This window comes from Macrotis lagotis, chromosome 5 (assembly GCF_037893015.1).
Source record: "Macrotis lagotis isolate mMagLag1 chromosome 5, bilby.v1.9.chrom.fasta, whole genome shotgun sequence".
In the NCBI taxonomy this organism is placed as follows: Eukaryota; Metazoa; Chordata; class Mammalia; order Peramelemorphia; family Peramelidae; genus Macrotis; species Macrotis lagotis.
The window spans coordinates 93,408,727-93,432,637 of NC_133662.1; the positions used below are offsets into that span (position 1 = coordinate 93,408,727).

Genomic DNA, 23,911 nt, shown 5'->3' on the forward strand with positions numbered 1-23,911 from the left:
ACGAAGACAGTCCCTGCCTCCAAGGAGCTCACAGTCTAATGGGTGAAAATGAACAAACATACAAATGAGCTAAATGAAGAATAAATAGGAAAATAATTAACCAATAGAAGGCACTTAAAAAAAAACCCAACCTTACTAATACAGTAGAGTATTAGACTTCATATCAGGAAGTTCTGGGTCCAAATCCTGCCTCAGACAGTAGCTATGTATTCCTGGGCAGGTCACAATCTCTATGGGCCTGACTTTCTTCATTCGTAAAGAAAATGTTATACTTGCTAGCCTCTTATGTCTCTTCCATATGACTAAACTTCACTTATAATGTCCTGCCTCCATGCAGTATCTTTAGCTATAAAATAACAACTCACCTCTTCTTAATTCTTAAAAAAAAGAAAAAGATGCAAGAAAGGAAGTGTTACTTATTTAATGAAGAGATGATGAATTTTCTTTTTGAAGTCCCATAAAAGAGCTTTTAAAACAAAAAAGAACCCAGGTGATGAAATGGCTTTGTATTTTAGAAGCTAGCTATGGCTTTTCTCTTACAGCATTAAGTCACTAGGGAAGGGAAAAAAAGTGTCCCAGTGGAGGCTCTAGGATTTTGTTTGTTACTGGTTTCTCACTGGTGGTGTCACAAGTGACACCACATTTCAGTAAGATGACTGCTTCCAAGTGCCAATGGAAAAATGCCAAATATAATTAAAACCTTCAGACTTTCACATGTGACTGGCTCAGACAGTCATGAAACTAGAGGGACCTGCCCTTGCAACTGAGTGTCCATGGCAGATACTCCCAACCAAATTTTCTTAGTCTTAACTAAGCAGACATAAACTGAAAGCAATTAGACAATGAATTAACTTATCTGAAGAATGGTCATTCCCCCTCCCAAAAGGCAATCTATTAATTACTAAACCTTCCTCCACCCACTGCTTATTCCCTCATGCACCTTTGATAGTTATTATGCTCTGATAAGGTATATATATCCTTTTATGTCTACCAGCAGCAACAATGTAAAAAAGACAGTAACAGATATTGGTGCAGCAAAGCAGTAAATACATTTCCTTATTTTTCTTCTGTATCAATTGTGAACAATAGCAGAATTATTGTACTTGACAGTCCAAATGCAAAATTTTACATAAATGCCAACCAAAAAAAATTCTGGGGGAAAAAAAAGAACATTGCAATTTCCCTAGGAGGAAAGCATTTCTCGCTGAATATTCATAATGCTAGAATTGGATAGAATAAGCAGAATTTTACATTTATAAGAAGTAGCATGGGTTCCAGAGAAATCATAGGCCTAAGACCCAGATACAGAGCAGGCAGAAGAGATGAATGCCTCCTCCCTACAAATCTCAGTTTCTGACACATCACTTATCTATTCCAAAAAGGAATTTTATATACAATAGGTTAGCCTTAGACACCTAACCTCAGAGAGAATTTAGGATCAGAAGAACCTCATAATAATAGTTTTTTTTTAAATCCCTCTAACAAGATCCTGTGTTTATGGATCCCCAAAGGTTATCAGTAATTATAAACCTCAAATTTCATTCACTTCCTGGAATTACTTTCAGATCAAAATGTGAAAACAAGGGAATGAATTGGAGTTAAAATACAGTGTTTTATTCCTTTGAAACCCATTCTCCACATATCTCTACTCACTGACATCCTTCATTTTCTTCAAGATAAAGCTCAATGGCTATCTCTTCCATATAATGGATGGTCTCTGCTAATTTCTCCAGCAAAATGTAAACTCAATTCATTTTTCCTACAGTTCATTCAAGCTCATGATCTCTCTCTCTCTCTCTCTCTCTCTCCATTGACTTTGTGGTCTATTTATATGTATAGTAGATTTTTTTTCCCTAACATATCCCTTGCAGTTATAAATTCCTTAAGAGCAAGGACTGTCATTTTTCCTCTTTTTACATGGAATACTTAAATGTAAAATGCTTGTATGTCACAGACCTTTAATAAATTATTGTGAAACTGAACTAATTAAAAATAAGAATACTTATCTCAATAAGAAAGAAAATATTGAGGTGTTTAGTTTACTAAAATTAAAGATTAATTTTAATGTCCTTACTGAAGGCAATTGGATTTCATCCATAATGGATTAGATCACTGATTCTAATCATTTCCATGATTTTACTATAGTGTTTTTATTTCTTATCTTCAATAATTAAGCAACACAAACTCAGATTCTTGCAGTTGTCAATCCTTACCAATTATTACTAATTAAATATTAAAATGTAAATATCACTTTACAAAATGCTTTAAAAGTATTACTTCATTTTTATCCTCATAACACTGAGAGGGAAGTGCTATTATAATTCCCAGTCTATAAATGATAAAACTGAGGCAGAAGTGAAAGGATTTGCCCACAGCTAGTAAATGTTTATAGAGTTGTATTCGAACTGGTCTCCCTCATACTAGATTTGCAACCATTATAGCCTATTTACTAGAAAGAAATTTTAGGATTTTTTTATTCCAAGAAGGATGGGGGGGAAGACTTTTTTCCTTTTTAAAAAAAAAAAGTCTTCTGAAATGTTACAATCATTTTAAAATAAGTTCTGAATAATGATTCTATCTTTTAAAAATAAGTCACTAAGACAAAAAAGCATTTACTGCAGTTGTTATCCATGTTAAAACAAAGAGCAAAAGAGAAAGAGAGGAACAGAACTCAAAATAGGGTATAGTGAACTTTCCTTACCAACAGCAAAGCCCAGAAACCTGAAGCAACAAACAGCTGGATGTGACTTCAAGAATCTGGCAAATTGGCCTATGAACTGAGCAGTTTAAAATAATATGGCCACTGGAGTTTTTCTAAAATAAGGTTTATAAATTTAAACCCTTGATGAAACTGAAACACATTGCTTTAAGACTAGAATTTAGAGAAACTGGCCAAAAAGAGATACCATACCAGAATGAAAAATGTACCTGCTAGGAAAAGTGACAGATTTTAAAATTGGAACCAAGAAGTGTGAAGAAACAGTCTAAGCACCCTGCTATCATGTCTTGACACATAAAACTTCATTTTCTATTTTCAAAAGCAATCATTGGATCACTTTGCTTAAAAATCTGAGTCTAGAAGGTGACTTACTATTACACATATAACTGAAACAAATATATATACACACACACACACAAAAATGTGTATATGTGTATGTGTTTATACTGCCACTTTATATGTAGCATGTGAATTTTCCAGATTTTTTCTCCTTTCCCTCCTAAACTCCTTCTTGACCATGTTCACTTCTCATTAGCAAGTGCTAGGGAAAGCACAACACCCTTTGGTAGATAAAGAAGTTTTGATGATAGAAACTAAAACTATTGGGTAACATGAGCTCAGGGGACTAGTCATAAACTGCAGTGACATAAGATTATATAGTATAGATCATATTCTAAAAAATTATAATCTTACTCGTGTGGGTAATCCCTTCACAAACCCAGATCATAAATCCTTCGATAAGCAGATAACAATGTATTGTTTTGTTCCCCCCCCTTCAAAAAAAAATTTTTTTTATCTGGTAGCCAGCCTTCTGGTGATAAGCCTCTGCAAATTTTGCTAAACTAATCCTTAAATGATAGTTCATTTAAAAAAATTTTGAAGTTGGTAAGGCTTGACAGAGGTCCTGCTTCAATATCAGAGCTATTGGGAATGTATATAATCATCCCTATGCCACAAGGAGTCAATCAAATCACATTACTGAAAATGCATCTTTACGAAAGAAAAAAATTCAACATTAGACTAAGGCAGTTGTTAAATCTCAAAGTTTCTGTCTGTCAGTATGGAGAATAGAAATTTAGCCGTACTTATATCCTTCAAAAAACTACCAGAAAAGCATTACTGAATTCAACCTCATTCCTATATCCAAAGAAATTCACTTAACTCTTTCTCTCTCTCAAGGCCAAGTCCAATCATTATTATATTTTGAGGTTAAAAAAATGTTATTCTAAAAAAGTAATCGATGCAAGTAAAATTTTTTTTCTCTTCACAAAAATTGGTACATTAACCTGTCAAGGGTAGATCTGTATTTACATGAGATATTATCAGTATCTAGAGTAAATAGAACTCCCTTCATATTAAGGGCCTATATTTTCTTAACTGTCCATTTTTTTTCTTTTCACATTTTCCACAGGTGTAAAATAGGAATAACAATATTTGTAATGCCCCCTTAACAGAGTTATTATATGGAAAAATAATAGCCAATTTTAAAGTACTATATAAGAAAGCTATTATTTTAATTTTTTAACCCTCCTCTCCAATAATTCTATTATCTTGTCATCATCACACTTTGGCAGTAGAGTTATATCTCCTATGTTTTTTGTTTTTTAAACAAGACATAAATCTATCAAACCATAACGAATAAAATTATTGACTAGATTGGCATAAAAGATACTAAAATAATAATGCTTCATTTATATATTATTTCAAAGTTGGCAAAATATATTTCCACCCAATAACTCTATTAACATATAATGCAGCTATTTTATCACTAGCCATGAGCTATTGTAGGAGTGTGAGACATTAAAGACTAGGTTTCCCTAGACTTCAGTTTCTACATCTATAAAATTAAAAGATTTCCAAGGTTTAATGTATCACAAATGATTCATTAAGCTAATCTAATCTATGAGACTGCTTTCTGTGGGGAGTGGGGGGAGGGAAGCAAGATTAGGGGGAAAATTGTAAAATTCAAAATAAAATCTTTCTAAAAAAAAAAGGATAATCTAGTCTAAGCCTCTATTTTGACAGGTGAGAAAACTGAGGCCCAGAGGACTAAACTTTTTTTGCCCAAAATCATACAGCTGCTAAATGGAAGAGAAAGTCTTTGTAGCCATATAGAACATTCTTTCCATTACAATATGATGCTGCTATGCATTCCAATCAATATGACAAATGGTATTTAACATACCATAACAAATCCTTTGACATGTATATTTATTTTTAGACTGATGCTTTACATGTATGAATCTGTTTTAAGAAAAAGAAATGAGTGCTACTTGTTATTTTAGACATCTATACACAACAAATTTTCTTCTGGAACAGCAAAATAGGAATTTCTGGCATTACAATCTTCAATTTAAAATGATTAAGAGTAATATATTTATGTATAACATATTATACCTTATGTATGACATAAAATATTAATATATATTTATGTACTATATATAATACATGTTTTCATAATTTTTATATTTAAATCCTTTAATGAGAAAAGAACATGGGAACAGGCTAAAAAGTTCAAGTAGCTAAATTACCTTTATTTAATGTGATCTACTATTACAGTCCACTAGAATTAGTTCATAAAGAGCTTCACTTTACAGGTTCATAAGTCCACTACTCAGCAATGTACATGAATTTGCTTTCAAACAAAAGTTATTAGCACTTCTCAATAAATACATATTGTATGTGCAAGGAACAACAAAAGACAAAAATAAGTCAATAAATTAGGTGCCCACTACATACTACAAACTATATAAACAGAAAAAAAGACAGGAAAGAAACAGTTCTTGCCTTACTGACATTCTATCAAGGGAGATAGACAATGATAAAATGTGTGTATGTAGGTAAAAATATATGTGTGTGTGTGTGTGTGTGTGTGTGTGTGTTAATGCACACATGGGTATATATATACATATATATACACACACATATATATGCAAAATGAAAATATAATTAAACAAATGAATAAATACAAAAAATGGGGGGGGTATTATCTAGCAGTGAGGATCTGGAATGCCTTTGGAAAAAGGCACAGTAGAGTCAAAGTTGGAAGAAACCTTAGGGTGCATCTAATTCAACCTCTTCATTTTAGAGGACTGAGTAATGAACCCTGTGTCTGAACCAAGATCCTCTAACTATTGGGGATCCTTCTGCTGTACCAAAGAAGTGATGTTCATGCTAAATTCTGAAAGAAACTGGGGATTTTATGAGAAGTGGGTGAATATTACATTTCAGTCAAGAAGTACAGAAAACAGGGGCAGCTGGGTGACACAGTGGATAGAGCACTGACCCTGGAGTCAGGAGGACCTGATTCAAATCTGACCTCAGATACTTAATAATTACATAGCTGGGTGACCTTGGGCAAGTCACTTAACTCCACTGCTTTGCAAAAACCAAGAAGGATAGAAAACCTACAGAGAGGCAAGAGTCAAATCAAAATGTGGTTGAACCATAATATGTTAAGTGGAAAGTTGAGTGGAAATATGTTGATAATATGTTGAATGGAAAGGTAAAATAAAAGACATAGTTGCTGAATGTCATCTCTATTTTATGCGAAATTTATATTGTACGAAAATTTATATTGTATTCACAGTTATGAAATATCCAACTTATTTCACTGTAGCACCATCTTCCCCCCATCTCCATCCTGATCCTCTCTAGAGTAAAAATCTGTTAGATTTGGTTATATCTGCCAAAGTGATATCGGGGTACCAAGTTCTCTGGCACCTTTTATACCTGCCAACTATTGAATTTTTTTCTTTAATTAAAAAGATAGCAATTTACCTCTAAAAAGGAAGAAAAATTTATATCCTCCCATATATCAATATATTACCCACTGTGACTACATACAGTACCAGCAACTAAATGGGTTGATAGTATGAGATGCCATATGTTATCATACAAACAAGAGAAGAAGCAAGGGTGGGAGCAGTTGCTTTATCTTCTGGAGGCTTAACCACTACTCATAGAGCAAGAGAGAGCCATTGAAGGCATTGGGGCAAAGTGACAAGAACTAAATATCTAATCACCTAAACCCCTCATTTTACAAATGAGAAAACTGAGGCCTAGAGAGGTTAAGTAACTTACACAGAAATGGAGCTAGGATTCAAAACCTAAATCCTCTGATTCCAGATCCAATGATTTTCCCCTACAACATGATATCACATGAAACCATGGAAATGGTTTGTCATTTTGGTTCTAGACTTATTACTGCTCCAAAATAGCAAATCTAAGGATTAGGTGAATTTGTTCATTCTCTATAAAAGTATATATTCCAGCTCCTTCCTTAAGTTGCCAGTAATAATGAATGTAAAGAGGCTGAAAGATGTAGTTTGTTTGCATGTGAAATTAAGAATATTAAGGTACCATGAGAAGTGAGGGTTTTTTTTTTTAATTAGGCAGAAAGCACTATATTACATACTGAGGATAAGGGTTGGATCTGTGATGTCAATAGTATAGAAAACTCCTTTCCTCAGTGTAAACAAGGATCTTCACTGCAATGTGGTGTGTGGAATAATTATAGAGAGCTGCCTGCAACATTGATAGGTAAAGTGATTTGACTAGGATCGCTCTGGCAGTATATGTTAGAGGGAAGATGGGAATTCAATTCTTCTAACTGGCTTTCTATCCTCTATGAAACAATATCAAAGATACAAAATAGCATGAAAACAAACTTGTTCTCAAGAAGTTTAAATTCGGGGCAGCTAGGTGGCACAGTGGATACAGCACCAGCCCTGGAGTCAGGAGTACCTGAGTTCAAATCCAGCCTCAGACACTTAATAATTACCTCGCTGTGAGGCCCTGGGCAAGCCACTTAACCCCACTGCCTTGCAAAAACCTTAAAAAAAAAGAGAAAATGACACATACACAGAAAGATAGAAAATACCAAATGAATACAAAAGTACTTTTGAGACAAATTGAGGAAATAAAAAAGGACTTATAAACATAAAGTACTATTTAAAGGGATGATATTATCATCATCACAGAAAATTCAAAGTTCCCCTACTAATCTGACTTCTAATAGTTGTTCCAGACAGAATGAAAATGTAGGAAAACCTTTAAGTACAGAACCTGCATACAACTGCAAAGGATCATGAAAACTTCAAAGAAAGCAAAAAATAATATGGATTTAAAATGTTTATAATGGTGGATGCTCTCAAATGAAGCTTATTCCTGTGATTTCAAATATTTAAAAAAGGAACACAATTTGTATAATATTACAAAAGGAGAGTGATAAGACAATTAGCTTGATAGAGATAGCTAGAGGATAATATATGACTTAGAGCTGTCTCTGGAGATCTGGAAATATTTTGGTGGTGGGGTTAGGAAAGAGACAAATAACTTAAGAAAGAATTTATTCACCTTACTTGAAGGATTGTCATAAAGATCAAATGAGATATCTGTGAAGTTCTTCTCACCTTAACACATTGTACACACTGTATAAATGATATTTTTTGGCAGGTGCTTGCTCTTCCCCAAAAGGCAATGCCTTACCAGGAATGCTCTCTTCAATACTCTTCTAAGTCTTGACTTTTCAAGTCAAGTTCCTTCAAGTCAAGTTTTCCTTAAATACTCCAACCCATATGATTTCCTCTTTCTCAGAACTTCTAAAAACAGGAAATTTGCATATATGACTAACTGAATACAGTATCTTACGGCTATTTTGTAATCTGGGGCTTGGTAACAAAGAAAACAATCACTCTTGGAGTGTGGTTTTGAACATGAGTATGTCCTATCTTCTCTATTAGTCCATAAGTTACTTGTGGACATAGCCTGAGTCTTTTATAAAGTATAAAACAGTACTTAATTGCTCTGAATCCAAAGCACCTTGAATTTGGCCAACTCCAACAACCCTAGTTCTGAATTTACCTCTATGGTTTTTAAATGGCCTTTTAACCCCATCACTTGGCTAACATGAATTTGAGGTTCTCTACTTTTCTTTATAGAGCTCTACATTTAAAAGAAACATCTTCCTTTAACATTATTTTCAACATTTTAAGGTGATGTCTAAACCATATCTTTCAAAACAAAGAATCTCAGATGAGAAATTAGGGATCAAATTCTGAGGGGGAACCCATAAAATTTATGTTAAAGATTAACTCTACATAATTTAAAAATTAGAAAATTGATTTAGCAGTCTTGGTTTAAAAAAAAAGGTTTTCTGCAAAGCTTTTCAAGTCAACTCAATTGTTTCCATTTGGATGATATCAAATGTGATATTACTACAATTACTACTTACTCATGGATAGGATTTACCAAGAAGTTGATTAAGGCTCAATATATGAAAAACTTTCTAACAATTACTATTGTCCAATGTTGGAATGGGCTACCAGTGAGTTCTTCACCTCAGGCAAGAGCAAAGTAGAGAAATAATGACAATATATTGTAAAAATGAGTGGGGGGGTAGATTTCAGATTGGATGCCTGCTGGGATTACTTTTATTTAGGTTTTTTTTTTTTTGCAAGGCAAATGAGGTTAAGTGGCTTGCCCAAGGCCACACAGCTAGTTCATTATTAAGTGTCTGAGACCGGATTTGAACCCAGGTACTCCTGACTCCAAGGTGGGTGCTTTCTCCACTACCCCACCTAGCCGCCCCCCCCCATGGGATTACTTTGAAATTTATAATTCCTTTATTTATAACAACCATGTAAAATTACAAACAGTAATGATGGCTAAAAGGTTGCAATTTTAAAACCATTTGCCTCATAAAAGTCTTGTGGAAAAGATACTAGAGTATTATTATTCTCATTTTACAGTTGAGGAAACTGAGGATCAGAAAAGTTAAGTAACTTTTCTATCTACAACCACATGTCTAATAAATGGCAAAATTGGGACTTAAATGTTCCATGACACACTGAATGGCATGAAATGTGCAAAGAGAACTAAATCTGGGAGTTCAAATCATAGTTTTGCCATTTACTATTTATGTGACCATAAGCAAGTCACTTAACTCAGTTTCTTTGATGGAAAGTGAAGAAGTTAGAATAGATGACCTCTAAGATTTCTAGATCTATAATCCAATGTAAATATTATCTTTTAATAAACATTTTCCTTTATAATGAGTTTTTTTTGGGTAAGTCAATGCTCAAAAGCATTCGACTAGAAATATGTTTGACAGCAATCAACAGGGAACAGGAGTTGACAGATATAAGTTGTTTCAATAGCTATTCAAATTTACCTTTTTTTAAAGACTCATAGGTATTTTAACCTAATCATAATATTCAAAAACTGAAAAATGCTAGAAAGCCATCAGTTTCTAAAATTATCTTTTCCAAGCATGGCTCAATACGTGAAGCAAATCCTTCACTATAGTCTGCCCACACTGCAAACTATTGAGAATGTTCTTCATGTTTTGTGGTTGCAAAAGTACCTACACTTTATAGTCAAATCCAGTTCAACTTTATGCCACATTTGGCCAAAAAAAGGCAACTTCAAAATAAACTGTCAACTAGCAATCCACCTCTAAAATGTATGGCTTTAATTCAAAAGTTTAAAAAAAACTGATTCCTTATTTTTCAACAAAAAAATCAAATACTCTCAAACCCTAAGAATGTTTTTAAAACGATAGTTTAACTTCAAATCAAATTACTCTTAAGAGCTTTTTTTTTGGCCAAAGATAGGATGTACATAAGATCCCTGAGGGTAAAGACTACTTTTGTCTTTCTATCTCCAGTCCCTGTGTAGGCATTTCATGAATATATGGGTTACAAAAAATTCGTAGCTGTAAGACAACAAAGGGATTTGTAGAAAATACATACAAGTCTTACAATCACTCTAGTAAATGAAAAAAAAAAAACCTTAAAAGTTGATCTGGTAGTAAAATAGGCAGTGTAGTACAACAGAAAAGTTGGGGAATTGGAATTAGGGTATCTGCGTTCAAATCCCAGCTCTGCTGCTTTATTACCAGAGTGATGAGCAGAGCCTTGAGAATAGAGCCTATTTTTTTTTTATTATGCCTTTATTTTTCCAGTACTAAGAAAGTGCCTTGGACATAAAAGATGCTCATTTAATGCTCTGTGAGTCTCTTAACCTTTCCAGGTTTCCACAAAGTGGAAGGGGCTAGGTTCAATGACCACAAAGGTTTCTTCCAGCTCTAAATTTAGAAAATACTGCTTCAGATGACAGTTGACTTTTAACACATCTATTATATGTGCATGTGCGTATATAACTAAATATATATACATATATGTATATATGTAAATACATATATGTTTGTGTGCCTATCTCACATTTGCAATTAAATACCAGTGATATGCCATCTGTCAAAAGTCATCTAGAGATATTGGTTATTGTTCTGTCACTGAAACACTGGATTTTAAATACCTTGAACATAAGCAATCCATTTACTAGTCCTCCTTTCAAATCCAATATCTAATACATTGTTTCCCAAAATGGCATACTCAAACTTCTCTATCTGTAGCTTGACTCCCAGAGAGCCTTTAATCTTGTCCAATACAACTCCAGACATTGATGGCTAAAGGTAAGGGAAAAAATCTCCTGCAAATTTAAACAGCAACTATGGGAAGAAAAAATTTACCTTGATGGACATAATTTTAAGAAGTACTCCTCTTCATAGAGATGCCTGAGCAATGCCAAGCAAAAGTAAACACCATCAAGGTATAGCTGTCTTGTGACAAGAAACAATATCTTTTAAAAGGCTGGTGGCAAAAAATCACCTCTTGGTAGTGATTGTTTATATCTCTGGCCCTTGACCAAGTCATGTTAAGAGTAGAATATAAAAACAAAGGACAAAAACAATAGTATTAAAAGGCATTTATACCAGTAAAAAATGATACTCTAGGGACTGCTTCAACTGTCTATAGCTCTGTTCTTTAGGCATATGCTTTAGCAAGTAAGGCTTAATTTTGTCAGTGACAGCTAAATGTGGATACACACTTCATAACAATGTTTAAAATAGTCAAAGAGAACCATTCACAAAACAGCTATTATAATCCATGAAAGAGAATAAAAAGCTTCAAAATTTCAATACAGAAGAACCAATCGATAAAATTCTGGGAGTTAAATTAAAGCAGTTTATGAACCCATTATAATGAAACTGGCTTCACTGTTTTTCCTCCAGGGTCCAAAAATTCTGAAATAAGGAGTTACCTAGAGTTTAATGGGAATTTCTTGGTGTGTGTGACTTAACCCTCAGGAAATGGTTTTCAAATCTGTTTCAGTTCTTTAAAAATTTTCATGTATTGAAGATACTTTGGGGGCAAAGGAGAGATATCTGAGTTGTTTTTAAAAGGACTGTGAAAATATTGTGATCAGAGAAGATCATTTGGTGTCCAAATATAATTTAAAAGCATTAGAAGTTTATTCTGGAATGATATTCTGTAAAAATTCTCCTGTTACAACTAGAACTTCTCTCTCACAATCCCTATGAATCCATTTTGCAAACATGCACATTATATTCCCCTGTACAAGCAATAGCATATCCAAGACAGATACCAAAAGAATTCTTTTGATCCTCTTCCCCACACTTAAAACAAATCCCATATGTCATTATTTCTTTGGTTGAGTTTACAGTTTCTTCACCTTATAAAATGTTTTTGATTCATTTTTAAAAAACAAAATTTGTTGCTTATTCCCTCATTTTAGAGATGAGGCAACTGAGATCCAAAGAGGTTAAGCAACTTACCCAGCCAGTTAGCAGCAAGATGTGGACTTCTGGAATTGGGAAAAACCTTAAGTTTCCTCTGACGATAAATTGAAAAGGTTGGGCTAGAAGACCTTAAAAGTTCCTTCCAACTCTAAATCTAAGACCTCAAGACCCAGATAAAGAAAAGGAGGCCAAGGGAAGTTGTGATTTGCAAACAGGGAGTAATGGTGTCCAGGTGTGAATCTGAGATTAAAAAGCCTTTCCTAACAATATTAAGTTAAAAGCTCATTATATGAGGCACATCACCTTGGATTTATCACGGTCTTTACCTTTAAATAAGTAACATTCTCAGCAAAATCAGTTAGGTGAAACACCGGTTAATGCCTTCTAATGATAATTCCTAGATATAATAGGGTTTTCCCAGTTTAGGTTCTCTTAAACTCAGACTGAATTAAAAGCAAATTCATCATATAAATAGAGGAAATGCTGATAAATAGAAAAAAGAAAAGAGGGTAAAAATCATACCCTTACATTTTCAGTGGCCACTGCAGCATGATTAGAGGAATTCCTGGATTTCCAATACGCATTAGTATGTAATCTACATTTTATAGTAAGTACTCGAATGGGGCGAAAGAGAGAGAGACAAAATTGTTATGTTCCTTCTACTATTATGGTTAACCTTAATAAATGTCTGAATCCCGGGGGGGGGGGGGGGGGGCGGTAAAAAAGAAGGCTTTTTTCTGCAGAACTGCATAATTCCAAAATGGGGAAGGAGGAAAGGAGGGAGGGAGGGAGGAGAGAAAGGAATCGGCTAAAGAAAACAATTTGAAATGCAGAATTGAACTAAAGAAAGGATGAAAAGCCACAGGCATACACATACATCTGCCTCCAGTTGGGTAGCACCAGCCTTCCCCAGAGCCCCTCTGCCCAAGCCCAATTCTGCATCCAAATCCAACCCAGCAGATACCGGTCAATAAGCCATTGTGCTCTTTCACCGGGAAAATGCCTCCGGGGTGTGATCCTGGGCTCCGGAGGCTTCTGGAGCGTTTTCCAGTCACTCGTGCCCTTCGCGCCGCCTCCCGAGCCCGAGCTGTGGGAGACTCCAAGGATCCGGAATCCTGAGCCAAATGCTGCTAACTATTCTCAATTCCAAGAAGGCCTAACTGTTGGGGGGGAGGGTCAGGAAGGACTAGAGGGGAAGGGCCCCCCGAGCCCCGCGGGCCCCGGCCCCAACTTCGGCCGCATTCCGAGGCCGCCCCGCGGCAGCAAGCCCGGGGCCCGCCCGCCCGCCCGCCGGGGCCCGACTCTCACCTCGGACAGAGGACGGAGCCCGGCGGAGCCCGCGCGGCGCGGCCTGAGCCCGTCCCTCGGGAACTTTCCGGAGTAGCAGCGCTCTCGGCGGGGCCGGGAAAGCGGGCTGCGGGGCGGGCTGCGGGGCGAGGCGGCGCCGGGAGCCCCAGCGCGGCGCAGCATGGCTCTCCAGCCGCTCCCGCAGCGGGCTCCGGCGGCTCCGAGCGTCCCGCCCCCCGGCTCGCCCAGGGCGCCCTCCTTAAAGGAGACGTCCCCCTTCTGGGCCGCGCCTCCCCGGGCCGCCTCCCGGGTCCCTGCCCCGGGCTGGGAGGACGCCCGGCTGCGGCCGCCGCAAAGGGGGAGGGGAGGGGGCACATTCCGGGAGGCTGCACGTGGCGCCGCCCCGGCCGCCCCGCGCCAGAAGCCCGGGTTTGGCCGCACGAGCCCGGCCTCCTCACCTCCCTCTCCGGCCGGGAGAAGGGTCCTGGGCCCCGAGGCTGACCTCCCCTCCCATGCCCGCCCCGGGGCTTTCACTCCGGCCGGGGCGCGTTCCAGAGGTGTCCCTGGCACAGGGCGCGGCTCGTGCCTCCCGGGGGGCTCCTCCCTGTCTCCCCCCCGGACCTGACTCCCCCTCGGCCACTGACGGACCGGCCCGAAGAGTTTTCCGGGGAGCCGGGAAAGCCAGCTTTCTGTTGCTCTTTGCACTTCCCCTGGCAAAACGACAAAAGGGAGGACAGGGAAGATGCGCGATGGCAGACCTCCTTTATTTTACTTCGTATAAACGCAAACTTGACATCTTGGTGGCACTTAGATATTTCTTTCATGATTAATCCAAATACCATTGAGTCACGTCGGAGCCTACACACAGAGGGCACGATTGCCATATTCAGTCCCCCAACAAGGGATTCAGTGACCCCCTTTGTGATTGAATGGAAGGCATCAAGTACCTGAGCTCAAGCTCTGCCTCTGGACACATTGGATATGATAATAACAGCCAATGTGTATTGATTGTTTTAAGGTTTGCAAAGCACTTTACAATTAACTTGTCCTCGCCATAACTCTAGGGGTGGGTTCCATTCTGTAGGTGAGGTAAGTATGAGTAGATTGATGTTAAATAACTTGCTTAGGGTCCCATGTCTGAGGCTGGGGTTGAACTTGGGGTTTTTTTTGGGAGTTCCCGCAATCTGATCCATAGTTCCACCTGGTTTCCCCTTTGCCTAATCTAAGTGACTTCTAAGTACTCTTCCAGCTCCGTATCTAGGATTTACTCATCTATGAACAAGGCTCTTAAGTTCATCAAGGGAGGTGATGCCGTGATAAGCGCATGAATTGGATTTGAGTGAGGGGGTTCTGTGCTAAGTCACCAGTCAGTGGGGTATGCATCGAGATGACGGGAGATAGACTTGGATACCAAACAATCATGACTAAGTGACTGGCCCAAGGTCACACAAGTAGTAACAAAACAAAACCAGATTCAATTCAACACACATTTATGAATAAAGGTATTCTGGTTCAATGGAAAGAATGGATTGAAGAGTCCAAGGATACAGGTTCATACACACATGTTATATTAGGCATGTTTACCTCTACATCACCCTTATGTAAAGGGAACATTTTCCCAAGATCCAGTAAATCTTGTTCCCATGCACAAAATTTCTTCCCTTTTGTTTTTCTTTTCCCGTTTCTGCCTTCCTAATCATTGTTGCTACTCTATCCCCATGAGAATATTCTGTTTCTTGCTATAATTAACCAGATTGAGCACCTTCTGGAGGAAAAAAGAAGAAAGATATAATTTTGAACGGGAATGGTGAGAGGCACCCAGGCAGCAAAGCATGGTAGAAAAACATTGCATTTGGATTGAGAAGCCCCCTAACTTTTCTACTTACTAGCCAAGTACCCTTTTACAATTCACTTAATCTTTCTGAGCCTATTTCTTCATTTGTAAAAATGATTTACTAATTATTTCTCTCTAAAAGATACTTTCACTACCTATCTCACAAGACTGGGCATAAAATAATATACATGAAATTTTCATACATATGCATATATATATGTGTGTATATATATATATATATATATATATATATATATATATATATATATATATGAAGTACTATATAGGTCTACTCTCCCAGAGGCTCACTTTCCTGATTTGTAAATTTTATGGAGCCATATCAGCCTTAGGAGAAGGCTCAAGGCCTCATTTTTAAGCACCATCTTTCACGGCATGACACTGTTAGAGTCAAAGAGAAAAACTAACTAAAGAGAAGGGGTTCCCACAAGTACCTCTGAATTAGGTTTTTTTTTCTTCCTTAAAAGCTTCCTATTTGATGACAACCCATACTAATCTGTGAACTTGTGTTACACTTGACTTGAACATTTTGTATGCTGGGGGACCTCTCTATGACAGGGTGTTAATTCTAAATTATGATTTCTAATTATTTAAAGAAACTTGTATAGATAATCTGGTTAAGATAGCCAAGAGAAAATTCTAGTGCAGGTAACTTTTTATTCAATAAAGATCTTTTAAAACCTTTAAAAAAAAAGAGAAGGGGTAGCCCCCTCTCTACAGCCTTAAATATAAAACTAGTTGGAAAGACTTCTCATGACTATGTGGGTAGCAGAGCAGAGCCAGTTAAAGTATGTCTATGCATACTTCAAGGTCTCTTGAAGGTATTTCCAATACATCATCATGATTTCCTTGGAATTAAGTTCCTCATAGGGAGTCATCTTCACATACTCTGAGAGCCTGTTGCTTATTACTTTATGGAAATATTTATATAACTGAATCTTATTTTCCACCTTTCTCATGCAAGGTAGAAATGGGAAGAAGTGGATCTCTGTCTTATTTACTCACTACTCAAGAGCCTTCCCAACCCCAGACTTGAGCTCAAAGAATTAGGGTGCTATCTATGCCCATGATGTTTACATAGGTGTACATATCCTCAGAATTATCATGTCAATTGACTAGGTCTACTAGTGTTTTGAAAAATCCCATGATTCTCAAATTCCTTCTTTCTGAAAGTGTTTAAAATAATGGAACGTTTTAGACTAAGAGGAAACTTGCTTTTGTTAAGTCATTCAGTCATGGTCAACTGTTGGTGACCATAGACCAAGGACCATAGCATGCCAGGTTCTTCTGTTCTCCACTATTTCTAGAAGTCTGGCCAAGTTCATGTTCATTGTTTCCATGGTACTAGCTGTTCATCTCATCCTCTTCTGTCCTCTTTTGTTTTTGCCTTTATTCTTTCCCAAAATCAGGATCTTTTCCAACGAGTCCCATCTGTTCATTATGTGACCAAATTATTTAAATTTCAGGATTTTACCTTTCAGTGAATAGCCTGAATTTATTTCTTTAAGTATTGATTGGTTTTATCTCCTTGCTGTTTAAGGGACTCAAAATTCTTCTCCATCACCACAATTTGAACATGTTAGTTCTGTGGCATTCATCCTTACAATCCAATTTTCACAGTCATACATTGTTACTGGAAAAACCATAGCTTTGACTTTTGCTTTTGACCTTTGTCAGGAAGGCAATGTTTCTGTTTTTTTAATATACTATCTGGATTTGCCATACCTTTCCTTACAAGGAGTAAGCATCTTTCAATTTCATGGCTGTATTACCAACTACAATGATCTTTGAGCCCAAGAATATAAAGTCTGACACTGTTTCCATTTCTTCTCCCTCTATTTGCAAGAAAGTGGTGGGACCATTTGCTGAGATAGTAGTTTTTTTTGATGTTGAACTTCAAGTTAGCTTTTATAATCTCTTTCACTCTCATCAAGAGGCTTCTTAACTCTTTTTCACTTTCTCCCATCAGAGTGGTATCATCTGCATATCTGAAATTGTTTGATATTTCTCCTGACAACCTTAATTACAGTTTTTTGATTCAACCAGCCTGGTATTTCATATACGCAGAGTACATAGAAGTTAAATAAGTTGACAATATACAGCCTTGTTATACTCCTTTCCCAATCTTAAACCAATTGATTGTGCCATGTTCTATTCTAACTGTTGCTTCTTGGCCAGTATGCCGTTCATAGGAGACAAAGTAAGATGATCTGGTAATTGTATCTCTTTGAGGACTTGCTACATTTTGTTGTGATCCACACAATCAAAGACTTTAGGAAATTTGTAATATTAGCATATTTATACAAGGTTTTAAAACATTTTACATATGATGTCATTTGATCTAGTTATCAGTAAATATTATTTTATTTAGTTAATCTAAGTAGAAATGAGCCTGGAGAAGTTGGAATATTCATCATCCCTCTTTAAAAATTGTGTGAACAATATAATTTTTTAATCTTAATAACACATGCTAACCTGATTTGCATCTTTTGTGATTCTTCTTTATCAGTTCTAATAAGAGAAAAAGCAAGGAAATTTTTTTTCCACTTACCTCATTTTTTTACTTTTATTTTAGCCAACCTCCTCTTCACACTAAGTCTTTTTTTGTAATAGCTACTAAGAAGTAAAACTGACTTTCAGTGTGTCTCGTTTCCTTTCCTTGCCCTTTCTATACAAATAGTACTTCAATAGCACACACTCCCAGAATGACAAATCAGAAGAAACCTTTAATATTATCCAAAACAACTTGTTTGATTTATACATGAGGAAACTGAAGTTCTGAAAAGTGTGTAGTGACTTATTCAAATAATGAGTGGCAGATTTTAGAAGAGGACCAAGCTCATTATCATTTGTATTCAAAGATAATATTGCTCATAACAATCCTTATGCATAGGTCTGTTTCAAAAGATAGTACTGCAGGGTGGCTAGGTGGCACAGTGGACAGAGCACTCCCCGGAGTCAGGAGTACCTGAGTTCAAATTCAGCCTTAGACACTTCATAATTACCTAGCTGTGTGGCCTTGGGCAAGCCACTTAACCCCATTGCCTAACAAAAAAAAAAAAAGATAGTACTATAATCTGAGAATGTGATTATTATTTTCATGCCCAATCTCTCACACTCATGATTTTACCTGTACAAAGTTACATAGAGAGCACCCCATAAGCCTTCTAGTTCAGATCATATTTAAATAAGAACCCACTTTACATTCAAACTGGCAACCATGCAGCATTTTGCCTGTTGATATACAGTAAGAAGGAATCTACTACTTCCAGAGTGAGTCCATTATATTTTAGGACAGCACTACTGGTTAACAGCAACAACTTACATTATATGGCACTTCTCTATTTAGTACTTTTCTATCTCATTTCTCACAACTCTATGAGGTAGGTACTATTATTATCATTCCCATTTTACAGATGAGGAAACAGATAAATAAAGGTTAAATAATTTATCTTGGGTCACACAGCTAATAAGTTTCTGAGAATGGATTTCAATTGGGAATTTTTTCCCCCCTCACATCAGGCATTTTGCCTCTTTGTAACATCTGCTCATCTGTCTTAGTTCAACTCCATAGGACAGGGCTTTGTGAATTTAAAAAAAAAAAAGTTTTTTGATAATTGTATTTCAAAGTAATTTGTTTCTGTTTTAAATTCAATGAATTTTACTTTGTGCATTTAAAAAACATTATCCTGAAGTTTCACTAGACTGCCAAAGAGGTCCACATCACAAATTAAAAAAAAAAGATCAAGAAGTCCACTCCCCAGGGTAAAGCAGAACATTTCTACCCCTACACACACGCGCGCACACACACACACACACGAAAACCTCTCATATACTTAAAAACAGCTGTCATTTCCACACCCATGCTCTAACAAGCCCTCTCATATCCAGGCTAAGCATTTCCAGTTCCTTTGACAGATACTTATATGGCATGATCTCAAGACTTCTGCATCCTGCTCATCAATACCATCCCAAAAATGTTGCTCTCAGAACTGAATACAGCACTCTAGATTTGGTCTACCCTGTGCAGGGTATAATAAGACTATCATCTCTCTAATCCCGAGTACTATGTCTCTCTAATTGTAGTCCAAGATTATATTTTAAAAAATTTGATGCTCTTAGCATTTGGGGCTACGATATAAGACATTTTTAAATTGTTGTCTAGACAAATCTTCCCAGATCTTAGTCTAGTGAAGTTGATTTTTCAAACCCACTTTTATCCCTAATAAAATTTAATCTTATTCAATTTAGCCCATTGTTCAAGGCTGGAAATTTGATATGTGCTTTCTGTTTCTTTTCCAGATCATTGATGAATATATTAAATAGCACAGAACCAAATATAAATCCCTTAAGTATTCCATCTGAAGAGCTCCTTGCATGTAATGCTTTATTAACCATTAATCCTTATTATTTGGTTCCAGACATTAAAAAAAAAGTTTGATTATCTAGCTAATTTTATTTTTTTCTAGTTCCCATCAATACATCCTATTCTCAAGAAGAGAAATCTTATTAAATGCTTTGCTAAAATCTAGGGAAAATACATCATTTCTCTGGTATAGCCCAAAACCCTGTTGAAAAGGAAATAATCAGGCATGACTTGTCCCTGTTGAAACCATACAGGCTCTTTGTGATCCTTTCTTTTTGAGGTGTATACTAATCATCAGTCACATTTTCAGTGAATTCTTTCAGTACTAAAGGTTGCAGCTTACCTGGGTCTAATGGTTTTTTCTCTTATCAAACACATTAGGTATTCTCTTAATAATGTCCTTATTTAGCTTCATTTTTCAATGTTGGTATTATATTTTTAGTAGTTATCTTATTTTTGACCTTTCCCATAGAAAGATTGTTGTCCTTTGTAAACTAGCAAAACAAGTAATAAACAGTTCTGCCTTCATTCTGATATCAGTTATCATGCTGTCCATTCAATCCAAGTGGTAGTCCTATCTCTTCTTTGTTCCTTCTCTTTCCTTTCATAAAGCTAAGAATATAATTTTTATTGACCTTGGATTTTTCTCTTCAACTTCAATTCATTCTTGGTTTTGGCCTTCCTACACTATTCTATGTTTTGTATTCATCTTCTACTACCTGACCTTGCTCACATCTTGGATACATGTCTTTTAAAAATCTAGTCTGTCAACAGAATCCATGACCCAAAATAAGGGTAAAAAATTTTTCCTATGACAAAGAAGAACAAGTTTACCCTCCCCTCCATTCCATATGAAAGCCTTTCAAATACTTGAAAACAATTTCCACTTCCTTTCCCCAAATAGGTCCTCTCTTCTCAATGAACATCCCCAGTTCTCTTGACATGATCTTATACCATGATCTCAAGACTCTTCAACATCCTACTTATCAATATCATCCAAAAACACATAGATTAAATCAATGCATCTCCACTTATATCTTTAGGCAACTCCCCTTAACTCCTTCCATCTTGAGTCTTAAGATCTAAGTTGGTTTGGATCCAGCAATACCACTACTTGGTGTGTAACCCAATGAGATTTTTTTACCTTTAAAAATGTAATAGGACCTATTAGTACAAAAATGTATATAGCAACTAATTTTTTTACGGTGGCTAAAAATTGGAAATTTTGGAATGCCCACCAATTGGGGAATGATTGAATAAAGTTGTGGCATATGATTGTAATGAAATACCATTGGGTTATAAGAAATGACAAGCAGGATGATTGCTGAAAAACCTGGAGAGTCTTACATGAACTGATACAAAGTGAAATGAGCAGAACTAAGAGAACATTGTACACAGTAACAGCAATATTATAACACGATCAATGACTTAGATATTCTCAGCAGTACAATGATCCAAAACAATTCCAAAGAACTCATGATGAAAAAATGTTATTCACTCCAGAGAAAGAACTAATGGGGCAGAATGCAGATCAAAAGTGAACTATGTTTTACTTAATTTTCTATGAATGTTGGAGAGGTTTTTTGTTGTGTCTTCTTTCACAACATGGATAATATGGAAATATGTTTTTCAAGATTGCACATGCATAATCAGTATCTAGTTGATTATTGTCTTAGGGAGGGGGAAGTAGAAGAAGGAAAGGAGAGAATTTGGAACTCAAAATTTTAAAAAGTGAATGTTAAAAATTGTTTGCACATGTAATTGGGAAAAATAAATTAAATGAGTTAAGTTGATTGAGTTCCTGCCATATCATCAATACACCTTTAGAAAACTTCCTTTTTTCCTTTTTTCTTGGAATTTTTTTCTTTTTTTGTCTTTAAAATTTCATTCTTAAGGGCTTCTTTCTGGGTTCTTTCTCCCATAGAGTTTTAATTCTACTGTATTGTATTTATCATTTTAAAAATTCCTTTATCTCTACTTTCCCAAAACATATATACATATACATATATATATATGTATATATATATGTGTGTGTGTGTGTGTGTGTGTGTGTGTGTATGTATCTCAAATTTCTTGGTTTTTTTAATGTAGAGGTCACTTTTCTCTAGGTTTCCTATTATTTACAACTCAGAATCCAGTTCCTTCTTGTTGGCAAGCATCAGAAGGTTGAATTCTCTTTTAGGGAAGCCTATTAGTCTCTCTGCTTTGAGCAAAGAGAGATTTCCAATGGCTATTTAGATAATTGATTTCTCTTATTAATACTATAAATATGCCCATGCCAGGCTTGTAATCTGTTTGCCAAATGTTTCTCTATTACCTCTTTCCTTCTAGGTGATCCATAATACACTCTTATGACTATTACTTGTGTTTGTCTTCATTGATTTTCGTCCAATTATTATTCTTCAAGTTGCTTCTTTTCTCATTCCTGGATATCTTATTAAGTATATTTGCTGAATTGTGCAATATGGATTTGCTTAAAAAGGGAAGGTCAATGAAAGCTAGTTTAATTGTGGAAGATTCTATGAAGAATTGTGAAATTTACTACTAGGTATTGAAGGACACATAGGATTTATATAAACAGTAGGAAGCAGGAGTGTTTTCCAAATATGAAAACAACACAAAACAAAGCTATAGAATAGATAGAGAAATAAATGGTTTGTTGTTGAATCATTTCAATCTTGTCCAACTCCCCATTTTAGGGTCTTCCTAGTGGATACTGAATTGCTTTCCCACTTCCTTCTTCAGCTCATTTTACAGACAAGCTACTGAGGCAAACACAGTTAAGTTACTTACTCAGAGTCCCAGAGGTAATATGTATAGAATTTGAATTTAAAAGTTCTCCTGACTTCAGAGCTTGCAGTATGTACTGTACCACCTAGCTGCCTCTATGATTTTGGCAGAGCAATAAAGAAATTTTCCTAACTAGAAACCACAAGATGAAATCTCACATTATTAGGAAATAGTAAAATCTTTGCTACTGAAGTTGTTCAAGCAGATGACCACTTGTTTGGCGACATGATGGAGTAGATTGACTTCAGAAAAGAGTGGAATAATGGTAGCTAGCATTAATGTAATGTTCTAAAATTTGCAAAACATCTGTTATCTCATTTGAATCTCATAACCTCGTGAGGCAAATGCTACCATTTTATCCATTTTTAAATGAAAAAAATAGAAGCTAAGTGATACTAAGCTAAGATACTTATCTGAGATAGGGTTTAAACTTAGGTCTTCTTGAATTCAAATATGGATCTGTCTCCTCCATCACCAAACTGCATATCTAGCTTCTAGAGTCCCATATAGCTATAAATCTGCTTCTAAAAGTTAAAGCACTGCTTCTAATTAATAGATCATTTTGCTCGGAAGTTCAATAATATCTTGATACCATTATATATTGTAGCTTTTCTGGCCTTACTGATTATTTTTCTACTTCATTAATCATTGGGTCATTAAGTAACAAGTGTTCTTGGACTAAAGTCAGTCTACAGATTTGAAAATCTTAGCTATGAAGGTTCTCCTATTGCAGATTTGTATTTGCCCTGGTTTTTCTTTAGGATTTCTCATGAGTAATAGTACAAACTCTGGGACCAAAAACTCTAGCATGATCTTGCTGAAAATCACAGATCTGAGCATTTTTCCTCTGTGAATATGAAATGGCTTTTATTTGTGGCATCAAAACAAGAAGTGTCCATAGAGATCATTTTATATTATCTTAAAGATAAAGAAGTTCACAAAAGTCAAGAGACTTACACAAAATCACAAAATGAATAATTACACAATGGAACTATAATTTTAGTATCCAAAGTGCCAGCCACAATTTTCTTTTTTCTACTATTTTCCAACTAATGTAAGATAGATAAGCTGGCCCCCTTCTCCCAAAAGGAGTAGGAGGGTTATGTAGACAGAAATATTTAGGATGACAAATCAAGACATGAATGCATGCTCTCTAAAAAGAAAGGAATCTTATCAATCCTATGTTTCCTTTTTTTTTTCCACTTACTCAAATTTGGTGAATGCAATGGTACCTGGGACCTATTTAGACTAATGTATTTGTAAAAGGTTTCTTTAAACCAGAGATGTCAAATG

The 23,911-nt window shown here is 36.0% G+C and overlaps 1 protein-coding gene across 1 annotated transcript in view; it reads right to left on the bottom strand.

Moving 5' to 3' along the window:
• Positions 1-13,711, bottom strand: part of GPR63 (G protein-coupled receptor 63) — a 61,803-nt gene extending 48,092 nt beyond the window's left edge. The window contains exon 1 of the mRNA XM_074187194.1: positions 13,632-13,711. The gene's annotated coding sequence lies outside the window, so the exon portion shown is untranslated. The remainder of the gene's footprint in view (positions 1-13,631) is intronic.
• Positions 13,712-23,911: the final 10,200 nt, after the last annotated feature.